Source organism: Anthonomus grandis, chromosome 22, assembly GCF_022605725.1.
Source record: "Anthonomus grandis grandis chromosome 22, icAntGran1.3, whole genome shotgun sequence".
Taxonomy (NCBI): Eukaryota; Metazoa; Arthropoda; class Insecta; order Coleoptera; family Curculionidae; genus Anthonomus; species Anthonomus grandis.
Window position 1 is genome coordinate 39675063 of NC_065567.1, and position 14931 is coordinate 39689993.

Sequence of the window (14931 nt, forward strand, 5' to 3'; positions counted from 1 at the left end):
TTTCAATTTTTAGATTCCCCATGAAGTTTTTAGTAATAATTAACATTTGTATAATAATGTTTATACCTATCTTCAATCATTGTGGAGCGATTTGATTTTAATAAAATTCTAGAAATGTAATAATAAGGAATTATATCATAAAAATAGTAATCAATATAGTTTCAACACTAGCAAGACTTTACTTCTCCTGACATTTTTAAGTTGAGTTGTGTTATTTGTCTTATTCACCCATAATCTGCTCGCGAAGAGACCTTGAATGAAATTTGATATCGTACTTAAAAATTTACTTTACAAATGTCCCAAAAAAAAAATTAATCTGATGTCCGGAGATTTCGGCAGCCACTCAATCGACATCCACTGATTCGGGAAATCGGTGTCCAAACACTCTCGTACTGGAGCCACATAGTGCGGTGGTATATCATCTTGTTGGAAATTAATAATTTTGTAGTTTATAGCTCTACTATATTTTCTAACATATCTAAGTACGTCTGGTCCCTCAAGTTTCTGCGAATAAAGAACATCAATATGATTTCCGAAAATTCCGACCCAAACATTTATTTATACCTATTGGAACAAATGTAGATTCGATTCACTCGAATATTGATATTTATATAGAGCACCATGTAAATCATTTGAGAAACAAATATTAAATAAAAGCATGACATGTGAAAACCATATAATCTCTTTAAATAATAAATAGGGAAACTTTTTTTTGAGCTTAGACAAGTTGTTTCCTATTCGTTGCTGAAAATGTTTTACTGGTTAAGTCATTTTTGACATATGGGATCACAGCCTGGGCCGTCTCATGCAAGGTTATGTTGGGACCTTTATTTATAACACGAATACATATTCTTAAAATTAATCTTAAATTTAGAGAGGCAAACCTGTTAAATATAAGACAATTGTACAGGGTGGCCAAATAAGCGAGGTAAGCGGCTGTATCTCAGGACCTGTACATCTGGCAATAGTGGAATTTTTTTTATTATTATAAACGTGGCTGTGAGAAAATTCTGGAAATTATTTTTAAGTTCCGTATTTCACCGCAAGAGGGCGCAACTAAAAATTAAATAAAAGAAACGTCTTTTTCTCCGAAAACTTAAGTATTAACTTATACTTTTGATATTATTTTTAGTAAGCCTAGATAATTTGCTATAATTTTAGTTTTATGAATCATTGACGTACGAACGATAGTAGGGGTGGGGGAAGCTATTGAAAGTGGAATCATTAAAATCGGTGTAAATTCTAAACCACTTATTCGATTTAAGCGATTCAAAATTTATTTGCAAGATAAATGTAGCTGCTTTAAAAGTCTGATCTCATCACTACCCTATAGTTCCTAATAAAACCGCCAGAGGGCGCAATTTGTAATAATTCCAGTTTTTTTCATTTGGCTCCAAAAATTTAAATTAAATGGTATATTTTTGACATCCTATTTAAAAAGTAAATAAAATTTGCAAAAGTACTGTGAAAACCGCTCAATGATATCTTTGCTCGTTTTAAAGTTATAGCGAATTAAAGTTTTTTACGCACCGAGCCTAAACTTACGTACCGCCATCTAGTGTCTCGCCTAAAAATCTCTAATTAGTATTACCACAACTAGGATACCATGATGTTGTCATAATTAATAAATTATGAAAGTAATTTAGACGAACAATTAGGACATACCTCTAAATCTTTAAAAGTGTTATTGTTTAAAGATAATAAAAATAAAGTAATAATTTCTTTTTCAAGGCTTAAGCATGTCCTCTGCATTTTATTCTTAATTTTTGTGTACGAAAATAAAAACCTCGTAAGCTAACATCCAATAAAATGCCAAACTTATCATTTTGGTACTTCAAAATAGGTCCTAGGTGTTTACACCGAAAAAAACTGAATTTAATCTACCCTGTTTGGAAAGCATCAAATTCGCAAATTTGATGCAATTTTAATTTAAGTGCGCTGCCGTTTACACCGAAAAAATAGTCATTTGATCCAAGTATTAAATATTTGGTACCCGCGTTGTAAACGTAGCTATAGTTATAAATCAAAATACTATCCGAACAAGGGCGCTTAAAAATGCGAAGTATAATATTCCGACCGTATTATTTGCATCTACTCAAAGACGTATTTCTTTTATACTATCTAAAATAGTAAAGATACTACCAAATGAAATAGGAATACGCAAAATTATCACAAAATAAAAAATAAAACAGATCTTTGGTTAATTAATAATTTCGCATATAATTGCAATCAAATAACATGTTTTAATTGTATATCAACGTAAATTTATTAACTAATCATTGTACAATTATTGCTCACGTAGCGTAGCAACTTTGCAAATTTTGTCACTAAAACTAAAATTCTCCAAAAATATAAGTAAATGCAATAATTTTTAGACCATAATTTTTTTTTACCACAGAAACTTTAGTCCATTATGCTCCAGTACTGATGTTGTTAACTGATTTGTACTTTTTGGGAAACAACTGCTTTTTTCATTTGACCCTTTCGCTGGGCCACCCTATTTATGCTTTTTAATTATTTTTTAAACAGGTATTTATTTTGTAAACAAGGCAAAATGCGAATAGCTACTTTTTTAATTCTTAGAGATTCATATTATTTGCAATAGGTTTTATTAGGGTTTTTTCTAAATTGTAGGGCAGGTCTTATTATCTATACAAGAATTTAAAATTTTTAGTAAATCATTGTGCACAACGGTAGATAAACTTTCATATCTCTTATTTAATAACATCTGCACGCACTGCGCTGCAGAAGTTGCAAGAAAGATTTATAAAATTTACTGTAGAATTAAAGATTGAAGGATCTTTCTGTAAAGTAAATGAAATCACCTTACACTTACCTGCATTTTACATTTTCTTATTGTCAGCCCAATAATTTTTTACTTTAAAGGACTTATAGATAGTTAATATTTATAATTGATCTTCCTTTCATAAATCCGTGTTGATGAATTTTCTAGGCAAGGATATAATATAGAGTGAAGCGTAAGTTCATAACATTTCGAAAAACTAGTTGCAATGGTTTATAGGTAGATAATTTACAATTTGGTTTACATTCTCCTTATTGTGCACAGGAATATTTTTAGATCATAAATCTGGAAACGTCTGTGTTCTTACAGATAAATTAAGGAGAAAAGGTTATACCGTAAACATGTATTAAAAATGTGGCAATTTTGTTTGATCCTACTAAGTCCTTGGGCTTAATTATTTTGAGGGCACGCGACACCTCAAATTCTGTAAATACATTGAGATTAATTGTTTTGAGCATAAAATAATAAGGGCAGTATATGTACTTTCAGAAAATTTCGAAAATGCATCAGCTATATTTTGGGGATTAGACAACAATACTTCATTAGTATCGGTAATATTTTATTATAAACTATTATTGCGTTTCGTGCTTTAGTTTTCAAAAGGTACTAGATTCAGCCGGTATATTGTTATTATTATTGTAATTTGGTACAATTATTTGTATATGAAACTTAAATATCACTTTTGATCTGTTTCATTATTCCATTATGTTTAGAACTGACAGGAGGCAGAGTAACAAGTAATTGATTAATTTCAATAGATTATCAACCTAGCCAAGGGACCGATAGCCACTCGATATATTAAATTTATCGAGTGGTCAATTACTGGTAAATTTTTAAAATGATCTCTATGAACGCTAATGTCAAAACTTTTTCTACTTTGTATAATATAAAAATTTTTACAATACTTCTACAATATTCTTAGTAATAAAAAAAAGTTCTGGTTCGCTTTTTAAATTGTCATTGGTTGCGTACAGCTTTAGGCTAAACACTGAACTGATATACAGGTTGGGGAATTGATTATGACGCATAGAGAAGTTCATTAATCATAACCGCATTATCAGCAGGACATCCGTCGTGTAGAAGAGAGACAGATCCTAGGTCTAAATCAGGGAGGACTTACATGACTTTTTCGTCCAAACGGAGTATTGAGGATACTGAGTATGAAATTGAAAATATCTAGGTATACTGCTTTTCGAGACCAGTATCGAACAATAAAAAGATTGTGTTTCCCATGAAATGAAAAAAAGATTTATCTGAAAATAGAATATTTCGTAAAAAAATTTAATATTCATTTGCTTTTTCCATCATGGTTTCACAAAATTCCATTTTCACCACTGGTCTTCGGGAAATATCTCCTGAGCTTGAAAGATTTGTACTCATGTTATTTCCAAATATTGGTAACAGTTTTATGGTCTATGGACCATAAAACTTCAGTTTTTGGTTTTTGTTTTAAAAACCCCAGTTTCTCCCCAACATTTATACTTAATCATGTTGAATTTGCTTTAAGGCACTACAATCCATTTGTTTTAGTCGTTCTTCCTCCTGGATCGTTTCAATGAAAGATTCTTGCACTTTACTGTAGCATTTACGACAATATTGAAGACATTCAATAATTTGAACTCTTTCGAAAGGTTTAAAAATAGCTATAAAAAATTTGAGAAAAAATAAGAGCGCTGTAAAATTAAACAATGCAGCATGGAGTAACACAGTAAAATAAGATATTCTGATATTATTATTAGGTTTTTGTAAAAAATAAAAGCAGGAAATACCTAACAGGCGACCGGCGCAGCGGCGTCCGCTCATCGACGAGAGAAAGCGGTATTGGTTATTATTTAGTATAATGCAAAATCTTAATTCCCTAACCTGTATCATTCTATATATCAAGTTTAAGGAAAAAACTTAGCAGACTGAAACAAGATTTTTGCCAGCCAACAATAATAATATACAGCATTAATTATGGTTTTATGAGTAGATGAAGGTAATTAAAACTGTCTTTTATTTAACCTTTATTTTTTTAAATTTCATACGTTCATTGTAGTTATTTTTACATACTTTAATTAGAAAATGCAAGTTAATTAAATAAAAGGAATCAGAAAGAAGTATCTTTATCAAGTGTCTAGTAAAGAAAGTCTAGAGATAGCTGTAAATATTATCGCATAGGCTTAACATTTAAAAGGAGAATCGGGGCTTTAATGTCTTGCAGATGATTCTACTTACTTAAGGTCTTTTATTGCTTATTTTTATTAGTACTGTATATCATTTAAGACAATTTAGTCCTTAAAAATAAGTTTAACCGCATGTTAACAAATTTTATGACCCTTTTAAAGCCACAATTTTATTTTCTATTAGATAAGTATTACTCCAATCAGAATTAGTAATTCGTATCACTCTAAATCGTTGACATCAAAATCGCATTTTCTTTTATCTGGCCCTACTATAAAAAACAACTTAAACCTATGCCTCTAGTTAAGTTTAAAACTTTGCGGACAAAATACTTAGGGCTTTTTCAACAGACAAGTGACAAAAGAACTTTTCTTAGCAAAAAATTATTTAATATTTAAATAAAAAAGGTTAATTTATATATCAGATTTTAAATGAAATAGTCATTAGAATGATTAGTTTTTCATTTGGATCAAAAGCGAAAAGAATGACTGTTATAACATGCATAACTATTTTTATTAAATTTACTTCAATATATGTAACAGGGATATAGTACTTTAATGTACAGGGTATTTCTTTAACATTGCAAAAGTTCAAAAGTAATTTTTTGATAAATATGAGTATCATATAAAAATTGCAATTATGGTATGATTTAAACATAATAATTTTTGAGATACCAGCCATTTGATCGTATTGCATTAGTTTAATTTTAATCCAATTTTGAAAATGCTTTTATACCGTAACTAGAGTGTAAATATCAAAACAAAAGTAAAATTTTTAACGACAATAATATTGAGTCCTTTTGAACATTAAATTGATGAAAAACATGATAAATTAGGTACTTAGTCTGTAATAACTCGGTGGCAATGGTTAGCATGAAAACTCTTAGGTAGCTTCATTGTTCACCTTTATTATCGACAGATTTATGGGTGGGTTCAGAAGGTTATTTTGTATGCAAATTTATTAATTGAGGAGATTCTGATTCTGGTGGTTAGTAAAGAATGCAATATTTTGGTGGTTGCACCCTGAGTTATGTTAGCAATGTAATTAATACAAGTTAAAATTGGGAGAAAAATTCAATTAAACATGCCAACTATTTGTACGTTTGAAAGGATTTTATGATAGTTGACTAACAATTATTAAAATTATGGAGTCTTCTATGAAATGTCATCAACAGGTATCATTAAGAAATTTAGCAGCAATTTGCAATTTTATTTTCTTGTAAAAGTTAACAATTTACTTAGAAAAGTATTGATTAAAGTAATAATTGCTTATTTTATCCTGAATAAACCTGAGAAAAAATGTTAATTCAGGGTATTGTTAAGTTACATAATCTTGATTTTACGACAGACTTTTATTAATTTTTTAACATTTTTGTAATGATCTTTGACATTATAGCGATAAAGTTGTTGTAGTTGTTGTGTCGATTTTAATGGGATAGCACTATAGCTCATGGCATAAAAACTGTTTTCACATAACCTATTCTTTAATGTTTGAGTCGTGACACTAGCGCCGTGAAAATCTTAAACCTCACTTCTTATCTGGTTGGCAGTAATATTGGGGTTTCGTAATGCTTAAAGGCGAATGAACCTATCATGTATAGGTTCTGTTGCTTTTGCTGGACCACTATATATTTCTCTTCAAATTTCTGCCACAACCTTTTTACAGTGTTTTTGGTACAATTTGCATCTTTTGCGGATGTCGCGGATGTCGCGGATGTTCATACCACCCTGCATCACATCAACAGCTTGTAACTATTTTTCTCAATGAAGATAATGCCTGTGCATACTAATTATGTTGCATGCAGAATTAAAACAAATTCTCACTACATTGGCAGCAAAAATATTGAATAACTTTTTGAGTTTATCAAATACGCCTTAAACTACTTAGTTTAATAATAGAACTGTGTAAAATTTTTAGGCGTGCAAACGTTATGGCAGTTAAAAGATCATTTAGATAATTTTCTAAATACGCTTAGCTTCCTATCAAGAATTCGCAAAGGTCTATAGTATTACCTTAACTGTCATAAAAAGCTAATGTAGTTGAAATATCAACAAGGGGTATTTTATATCTTCAATATTTTTGTTAAATGTAGATTCGTAGCTTTTGAAGGGTAGAATTAAAACTTACAACTAAGGAAGTTACTGATATTTGACTTTTTAAAAAGTTTTCTATTTCTCGTTTGTCATGAGTTATTTTATCTTTAGCTGCACTAAAATATTCACCATCTGATGAAGCAAGATTTCCGGTTATTGACTTAAATATAGTACCTATGCCATTTATTTAACTGTGTCTATATCTATAGATATGTGTCCATCAGTATCCGTTATTATTTTAGAAAGTTTTTGACTAACAGATTCACCAAATTTTGTAAGAAGACTAAAGAGTTTTTAGACTAGTTTTAAAAGCGGTTGTCCTGGAAGAAGGATCTATTATAACATCGGAAACAGTCAAAAGTATTTTTTTATTATGTCGAATATTTTGTCTAGTGGGTTCTATTTCTTTATATACAAGGATTGTCCACTTGTGGTTAGATACTCTTATTTTACCTTATGTCCGAAGTAAAGATATTTGAAAGCCCATTTTAGTGGATGCTTTTAACAAGACGTTAAGCTAAGATGTAGACCGAGAATTTAATAGAGCTGCTATTAAAGTTTAACGAGCAGAAAGTAGAATAAAACAGGAAAGAAATCACAAACAGAAGAACCTCGTTTGCCTCGCGTGCTCCTTTTTATCCCGATCCTGGAATGCAAATAATATTGAAAGTGAAGCCTACTTGAATCAGTTCGAGGTCGCTGCTAGAGGAAATTGCTGGGATAATGAAGAACAGGCAATCAATCTTAAGCTATGCCATAAAAAAGAAGGTACAGAAATACTAAGAATGGTGCCATCTAAGGATCAGCTCAACTTCAACATAATGGTGCATACCTTAGAGATGAGATACGGTGCACGTCATTTACAGCAAGTGTACCAGGCCGAATTGAAATCTAGGAGACAACAATCCGAGAAAGGTCTCCAACAGTTTAAGACCGATGTTGTTTAATTATTATATCTGGCTTACCCCTTAGTCCTAAAAGAGTTCCGGGCACAAATTTCTATCAATTTTTTTATTGACGGGATCCGAGGTTCAGATACTAATCAAGCTCTAAGGATGGCTCACCTCAAAGGTATTTCGGAAGATTTGGCGAATGCACTGGAGCATGAAGTAACATTTCAAGTAACTAGAAGATAGACACGGATGAGACTAATTAGAACTTCGGAAAGTGATCTCGAGGACCGCCTGAAGAAGCATTTTAGGCTAGAAAACTTAAGAAACCATTCCGCTGTTGGAATTGTAATGAGGAGGGGCACCTTAAACATCAATGCCCTAAGCCTCTGAGAGACCCAAGGAACCAGGAAAACTTCAACTAGTCCGTTTTAAGGGGCGCAAGCTGGCTGGGTACTACCAAGCCCCACGTATAAGAATAAACCGGCTGCCATGTCCTGAAGAGAACTTGGTAGTACCATAGATATACCATCGTAACGCAGAAAATCGTAGCTCACTGTAAAATTTCACCATCACCAAATTTAATCCTAGAGTCAATGGATAAAAAAGGATCTCAATTCTTTGACTACATAAAGTACTACATAATCACCATTGGCTGAACAACATTTTACGATCAGTACTAGTAGCAGAAATTGTAAATGATGTGATATATTCATAGGCTTAGATGTTATGAATGCTGAGAAGTTTAAAATGATAAATATAACCGGATATTGACGACGACAACTGAAGAGATTTTTATGTACCATTTAAAAGAAGGAAAAGCCAGAAGCGTTAAGGTATCTAAGGATATTATCATACCAGAAAATTAAGAGGTGGTGGTTAATGGAAAAAATGTTTTGATTGAGTCCATGGAAAGCTGTAAAGTATATAGTCAAGGAATTTTTCCAGCAAAGACATTATCTACGCAGAAGAAATCTACTATTTTGGTCCGAATGGTCAACTTAAAAGGACATGATCAAAATCTGAAACAAAAAGAAAACATTGAAATATCATGAAAAAATACTGATGGAATTCATTCAAGCAGTTATTTGAATATTTACAAAAATTTTTTGAGGAATCTTCTGCCATAAGTATTTTCTTTATACGATAATGACCTGGAAAGTGCCGATTTGGTACAGCACTGAATTAACCCTGGAGACAATGCTCCGATAAAGCAAGCTCGTCGAAGAATTCCTCAATGCTTGACAAAATGAAGACACAAGGAGTGATAGAACCATGCCAGAGTTCTTGGACATCTCCAGTTGTAGTTTGTACTAGTACAGGAAAAGGACAGGTCTACCAGATTTCATGTAGATTATCATCGACTGAATGACATTGCCATGAAAGATAGTTATCCTCTACCAAAAATTAACGACACCCTGAACACGCTTCCATGCTTCTATCAGCTTTACAATGGTTTTCAACGCTCCATCTAAAGAGTGTATACTAGCAGTTAAAAATGCACCCAAAAATTGAGGACATGTTTGGGATTGGAACAGGAATTTAGCGGTTTACAGTTATGCCCTTTGGACTCTGTAATTCTCCAGTGATCTTTGAAAGGCTTATGGTGACTGTGTTACGTGGAATGATTTATGAATCATGCCTAGTTTATCTGGATAACATCATCATACTGGGAAAAACATTTGAAGATCATTTAAAGAATATTCAAGATGTATTTGTTAAGATACTTCATGATGTATTTGTCAGGTTGGCATAAGTCCTAAGAAATGTTGCTTGTTTCAATAAAAAATTGGATACCTTGATTATGTAATATCAGAAAATGGTATCAAGACTGATCCAGTTAAAGTAGAAGCAATCAAAAATTGACGGCGATCCAAAAACAAACACCACTTAAGACATTTTCTGGGCCTTTCTACCTATTACAGAAGATTTGAAAAAAATTTCGCTAACCTTGCAAACCCCTACATAAGCTTACGGAGAACAAAATGATATTTAGTTGGTCAGCAGACTGTGAAGAAGCGCTAAAAAGAGCACTGTGTATATCTCCAATTTTAACGAATTCTATTCCTGAACAAACTTTTATTTTGGATACAAATGCAAGCAATAGAGCGTAAGTAAGTAATAGCTTATTTCAGTAAAACGCTATCAAAGTCAGAAACAAACTATTGTGTGACCAGACGAGAGCTATTGGCAGCAGTAAAAGGTATTGAACATCTCCATAAAATCTTTAAGACTGACCATGCTTTTCTGAAGTGGCTGTTTCAATTCAAAAACCCTGAAGCACAAATAACAAGGTGGCTTCAACGACTACAGGAGTATCATTTTGCAATAGACCATAGTAAATGCGAATATCACCAAAACGCCTTTATTCAGAAGACCTTGCATTGAAACATGTTAACTTTTTCTTAAAAAGGAATTAAGACAGCATCCAGAGATACTTGCTTGTCATCGTATTGGCTTTAGCAATCCTAAGGAGTGGGATGCAGCTAGTTTATTCCAGGATCAGTGGGATGATCCAGTATTTGTCCTTATTTATCAACTGACGTTTTGAACAATTTTAAAGCCGGAGATATTTCTGACAAACCTCCAGAAGTAAAAGCTTACTGGTCTCAATGGAAATTCGTTGATTATGCAATATGGATTTTTGAGTTAGTAAGACCTTGGCAAAAGTAAGAGCACGATTTTACTGGCTAAGCAGTCATAGAGATGTTAACTGCTAGTGCCGATAGTGTGAGCAATGTTCGTCAAGCAAGGGCTCAAGAACCCGGATCAGAGGAAAAATGATGCAGTATCTGGTTGGTGCACCCTTTGAACGAATTGCCATAGAAGTAATAAGTGGCCCGAGATTCATCCTATTTCAAACCAAAAGACAGGAGCAGGCAATTTTGTATCTTTAATTAGTTGAAGTACTATTCCAAAACTGGAAATGCCGATTTGATGTCCCCAGAGAGATACATTCAATGAAGGAACTTTGAGTCACGAATATTCCAACAAATATGCCAATTGCTTGAAATCAATAACACCCACCCAAATCTCCTATACCCTCAGTCTGATAGAATGATTGAAAGATTTTATCGTACATTTAAAACCTAATTGAGAGTTGTAGTAACCTGAACGCAAACCAACTGTGTACAACTATTTTTATTGGCATATCGTTCTTCTATCTACGAGTCTACTAAAAAAATGCCGGCAAAAGTTGTCTTCGATGATGAACTTTTAAAGTTTACCTTTAAACATTATTACTGTGCTGAGGCCTTGAAGAGTACGTCGTCCATCTGCAAAAGCGTTTGCAAATGATCCACGAACAAGCACAGGAAGCACATAAAGGCTAATTTCACCGGTTTTAATCCTGGGGTCTGTCCCCATGTGAATGTTCAAAATAATGGCTACTGATATATTAAGAATTCTAAATACGTGAAGGCCGTAGGTATTTTATATTGGCTTATTGCTATGGTTTTTTTGCCGAAGAAAAAGCATAGTTTACTATAACTATAACTATTATTTAAAGAACAGGTGATTATCGATTAAGTTTAATCCAAATTTCCATAAATGGGTTCTGTCATGAATAAAAAGGGAAATTAACCGAGATTAGTCGACGCAAATTGAAATTCTGTGTCAGTTAGTAACGAATTCAACTTTATCAAGTCGTCAAATAGCGATAGCAACTGGATCTCGTGAATCAAGACGAAAGGTACTTAAATTTTATAAGTTTTATTCCTATTAACTGCAAGAACTAGGTAAAGATGAACCGGATGGAAGATTCCAGTTTTATAAAATTATTACAGATAAAATTACGACAGAACCTCAACTAGTTAAAAATATTTGCTTCAGGAATGAATTTGCCTTTTATTTGATAGGGCATGTTAATAAGCAAAACTGTCGTTATTGGAATGACAAATTGAAAACCCATGCGTATCTAGAGAACATGTATATTGGGATTATTGGCCCAATTTATACTAGGATACCTAAATTGCAATATGTAAGCTGAAATGCTACAGAAGTCTATCAAACCACTAATAGTGCGGGAAGTGGAAAATTAAAGATACACGGAAATATACCTTTAGAAGCAGCACCTTCTTATTATGTTGTTCCCGTTAGGCAAAGGTTGGATGATTATTATCCTAACCAGTAGATTGGAAGAAAAGGTCCTATTAATGGCCACCTAGATTTACAGATTTACTCTTAAAACGCAAGATCTATTTAAGATTTTAGGGGTATATCTCACCCTGTCCAAGGAGTTGCAGATAAGGGTGTGTGAGATATAATGCTTGTTTTGTTTCCTCTTCGTATAATAGAAACTGTTTCTAGTTTTTTTATTCAGTTTTTGGCTATTACTGTATGGCCATTTTAATTTTTTTAATTGTCACCAGGTCTAGTCCAGGATAAAAACCAATTTACAAAAATTCAATGACGCGTTTTCCATTTACATCTAACGCAACATCGGTCATCAATCACCCTATATATAGGCTCGTGTTAGTGAGTTATTTAAAAATTAATACATAATTAGAATCGATCGATCGATACACGGTTATCCATTGATCGATATAACAATATTCAAAAAAGAAGCACAATGCCAGGTAGTCGTTATATAAAGTCGATGTATATAACGTTTTGAGGATGACTTTAAAAGACCAATTTACCTAGTATTGTTTATTTCGACGTCTTTGGGATGTAAGAAAGAGCTCGATATATGCTCTATATTTTTCCAAAAAAAACAAATTTTTTGGAAAAATATAATTATGTTAACGAGATTTTGTGGGTAAAAATAACACATAAAACAGCAGGAACTATGAATATAATACTTTATCCAGGAACACACTCTTTTATATTGACAACGTCAGATTTAAATACAAGTTTTAAGGTAAAACTTGTAGTTTTACCTTACTCGCATTAACGTTTAATTGTTGCCAAGATATACAACAAAACTGATAAAATTTCATCAAACACGATCCCTTCTAAAGATCCATGAAATATTTTGGAAATACTTAGAAGTTTCTATAGTGTTTTTGCCTTTGGAGAAGAATCGTTTTCCAACAACAGTGACTGAGTCAAGGCAAGCAAGTACGTAAATTCTAAAAAAATTAAACTACAAGGATTTACAATAAAGTGACCTAAGTTGGAGCACAAATGGGACCCTTAAACTCCTTGGGCTACTAAAAATTACCTAACATTTAATATCTTTATCCTGTAGGCAAAAATATTAAACGTTACGTAAGTAGAATCCCTAGTAAGCTTAACTAATCAAGTCGTGTGTTTAATCCTTTTTTATGCTATTCATCCATATTTAACGTCTCTCAAAACCAACTAAAGAACAGTATCTACCCGTATGGGTTTTGACATCCGTTTTTGCATCACTACCCATGTCACTACCGCCGTCGAAAAATATATTTAAAGCCCAGTCCTGGAATATATTATTTGCTGTTTCTAGATTGTCTGTGCTATGCCGATTACAGTAGAAAATTAGGAAAATACTTTCTTCCTTATCCCTCACCGCTGCCCCGTAGCAGTTTCGTGGAGCCTTAAAAAATGTACAAGAAACAAGAAACGCTAAGCCTGAAAAAAGAGCATATCTGAATCAGAAATTTCAAAATTGTACTCCAAAGGAAAATAGGTACAATAAAAAAAAATTAAAATTTTTAAGAATAAAATAAAAAAATATTCTAATAACAATCCATATATCTACTAAATAGCGTATATTATTATCAATACATTAAATCTCACTTAAGTTTTATGAAACAACAACAAACCTAACTTTAACCTAACTATTTACATAATTTGAAGTTTATTATGTTCAAATAAATAAAGAAGTTATTTATAGAATTATTACTTAAATATTACTCTTATATCATTCTGCTTTCCTTTTGTACATACTATAACTTACATAATTAATTATTGTATTGTAGAATCTCTTCATATAAATTGAAACTTGTAAATGTTTTAATAGAAAAAGTTAGTTAATGTTAATAACTCTACCGAGTACAGCCAACTGACATCTATATAATTTTTCTCTTCCTTCTCAAAAATCTTAGAGAAAGTTTTCTAATAGTAGAAAGTTTGCAATAGTAAATTTTGTTCACAGGCTTATTAACCCCAAAAATTTTAGAGCTTGATATAGCTATTCAACCGTACCCTCTAACATAGTGAATAATCACTTTTTAGAATTTAGGTAATGCATCTCTCTTGGTACTTCTGAGCTTTAATTACACCAAGGCATGTGACATGATCAATCTTAGCATTATTTTTTAATTATATCGATTTTATTTATTCATTTTTGTCAGAGAGGTCTGTGTGCATAAAAAACATATTTATTATCAAATTAGTAATTCCTCAAGATAGTATATTTGGCCCACTTTTATATACTATATGTCGGAGTATTATTATTTTCGGCGGACATGTTCGTTATAAGTAAAACGTCGCGAATAAAATAAAAGAACTAGTGATCCGAAGCCGGTCTATCTATCATCAGTTCTCTCAAAAGACTGCCGTTTCTTTTTCTTTATGCTTCTCCAAGAATTCATTCCCGGCTTCGATCCACTCTCTCGATATCTCTTAAAAGATATTGAGTCATGTCCTTTATTTTATTTCTAAGAAACTTCACTAAAAATCAACATAAACCCAGACTCATAAAAATAATTATTGGACGGCCGTACCGCCGATCGGTGACAGTGACTTAATACTAAGCCTATTACTAATCAAAACAAATCCTTATCTTAATATTCTTAGAAAAATACGTATAGCCGACATATATAAGTGTTTCATAAACTTCTAATATGATTAAATCTCTAAAACATTGCCAATACCACTTCTATGCTGACGATACCCAAATTTATGTTTTATTCATGAGATCAGTGTTTGTTATGTACAACTTAAGTATTTAACCAAAAGCATCCGGAGAAAAATATTTACCACGTATACATTCACCAATTAGCAGCAACATTTTAAGAAACGTCATCAAAATAAAAAAAGGATGAACCAAGAAGTA